This window comes from Scyliorhinus torazame, chromosome 23, assembly GCF_047496885.1.
Source record: "Scyliorhinus torazame isolate Kashiwa2021f chromosome 23, sScyTor2.1, whole genome shotgun sequence".
Taxonomy (NCBI): Eukaryota; Metazoa; Chordata; class Chondrichthyes; order Carcharhiniformes; family Scyliorhinidae; genus Scyliorhinus; species Scyliorhinus torazame.
This window is the reverse complement of record NC_092729.1, coordinates 82,112,932-82,115,431: the sequence shown is the minus strand read 5'-3', so window position 1 is coordinate 82,115,431 and position 2,500 is coordinate 82,112,932. Positions and strand designations below refer to the sequence as shown.

The window sequence follows — 2,500 nt, the reverse complement described above, 5'->3', positions numbered from 1 at the left end:
AATTCTTATACTCAATGCCCCGTCCAATGAAGGCAAGCATGCCGTATGCCTTCTTGACTACCTTCTCCACCTGTGTTGTCCCTTTCAGTGACCCGTGGACCTGTACACCTAGATCTCTCTGACTGTCAATACTCTTGAGGGTTCTACCATTCACTGTATATTCCCTCCCTGCATTCGACCTTCCAAAATGCATTACCTCACATTTCGATAGAAGTTACAGTGCAGAAGGAGGCCATTCGGCCCATCGAGTCTGCACCGGCTCTTGGAAAGAGCACCCCACCCAAGGTCAACACCTCCACCCTATCCCCATAACCCAGTAACCCCACCCAACACTAAGGGCAATTTTGGACACTGAGGACAATTGATCACGGCCAACCCACCTAACCTGTACATCTTTGGACACTAAAACACGGCCAATCCACCTTAACCTGCACATCTTTGGACACTAAGGGACAATTTAACACAGCCAATCCACCTAACCTGTACATCTTTGGACACTAAGGGACAATTTAACACGGCCAATCCACCTAACCTGCACATCTTTGGACACTAAGGGACAATTTAACACGGCCAATCCACCTAACCTGTACATCTTTGGACACTAAGGGACAATTTAACACGGCCAATCCACCTAACCTGTACATCTTTGGACACTAAGGGACAATTTAACACGGCCAATCCACCTAACCTGAACATCTTTGGACACTAAGGGACAATTTAACACGGCCAATCCACCTAACCTGTACATCTTTGGACACTAAGGGACAATTTAACACGGCCAATCCACCTAACCTGTACATCTTTGGACACTAAGGGACAATTTAACACGGCCAATCCTCCTAACCTGCACATCTTTGGACACTAAGGGACAATTTAACACGGCCAATCCACCTAACCTGTACATCTTTGGACACTAAGGGACAATTTAACACGGCCAACCCACCTAAACTGTACATCTTTGGACACTAAGGGACAATTAACACGGCCAATCCCCCTAACCTGTACATCTTTGGACACTAAGGGACAATTTAACACGGCCAATCTACCTAACCTGTACATCTTTGGACACTGAGGGACAATTTAAACACGGCCAATCCACCTAACCTGTACATCTTTGGACACTAGGGGACAATTTAACACGGCCAATCCACCTAACCTGCACATCTTTGGACTGTGGGAGGAAACCGGAGCACCCGGAGGAAACCCACGCACACGCGGGGAGGATGTGCAGACTCCGCACAGACAGTGACCCAAGCCGGGAATCGAACCTGGGACCCTGGAGCTGTGAAGCAATTGTGCTATCCACAACGCTACCGTGCTGTCCGGATTAAACTCCATCTGCCATCTCTCCGCCCAAGTCTCCAGACCGATCTAAATCCTGCTGTATCCTCCGACAGTCCTCATCGCTATCCGCATATCCACCAACCTTTGTATCGTCCGCAAACTTACTAATCTAATTCTTCAGAGATATTCTTCTAACCGGCTGAATTTTTAAATCAGTCATGCTGATTAAATTGGCTTTGGCACCAGTGTCTAACTTCAATCAGACCACTGCACCTTTATTTCAAATGGAGTAGCAGTTTGCATTTAATGAAGTGTTGGAGAACTTATTGACCAGGGATTTACTTCTGAGGCTGTATAAGGCTCCGCTCAGACCCCATTTGGAGTGTTGTGAGCAGTTTCGGGCCCCGTATCGAAGGAAGGGCGTGCTGGGGCCTTGGAAAGAGGCCAGAGGGAGGTTCACAAGAATGATCCCCGGGACGAAGAGCTTGTCGTACGAGGAAACGGTCGAGGACTCCGGGTCTGTACTCGGGGGGTTTAGAAGGATGAGGGGGGATCTTAGTGAAACTTACAGGATACTGCGAGGCCTGGATAGAGTGGACGTGGAGAGGATGTTTCCACGTGCAGGAAAAACTAGAAGCAGAGGGGACACAATCTCAGTCTGAAGGGACGATCCTTTAAAACAGAGATGAGGAGGAATTCCTTCAGCCAGAGGGAGGTGAATCTGTGGAAGTCACGACAGTCCGAATGATGACCTTTTCTGCAGGAACGGTCCCGCCACTCCGAGACGCACAGGAAGCCCCAGACTCGGAAAACTATCGTCCGTTACCCTCGCTGCCGCTGGGCGGGGAACATGGACCTCCCACTCCCACCTTCGCCCCCCCGCCCCCCTTCTCACCTCCCCTTCCATGTTCCTCGCAGGAGTACCAGAAGCCGGCGTGGAAGTAGCGGGAGATGAAACGGTCCTTGCCCGTCTCCCAGGTGTAGTGCACCAGCTGCCAGAGAGTGGCGTTGAGCGCCAGGCTGCTGGCGTTGCCCAGGACGCACGGCGGACTGGCAGGTGGGCTTGACCACCTGGTGAGTGCCCACGCCCCAGTAGGTGGTACCGAAGGCCCAGACGGGCGCCAGGAACCCCGCCAAGCTCATCGCCACGGAGAGGGAGCGGCGGGACCGCGGGCTCAAACTCATTCTGGCTCCCCCTCCCACCCTCTGGGAGGCG

General features: G+C 51.8%; 1 long non-coding RNA gene across 1 annotated transcript in view; it reads left to right on the top strand.

Moving 5' to 3' along the window:
- LOC140399646 (uncharacterized) overlaps window positions 1-1,543 on the top strand; it is a 12,053-nt gene extending 10,510 nt beyond the window's left edge. The window contains exon 2 of the long non-coding RNA XR_011937780.1: window positions 1,126-1,543. This is a non-coding gene — a long non-coding RNA (uncharacterized lncRNA). The remainder of the gene's footprint in view (window positions 1-1,125) is intronic.
- Window positions 1,544-2,500: the final 957 nt, after the last annotated feature.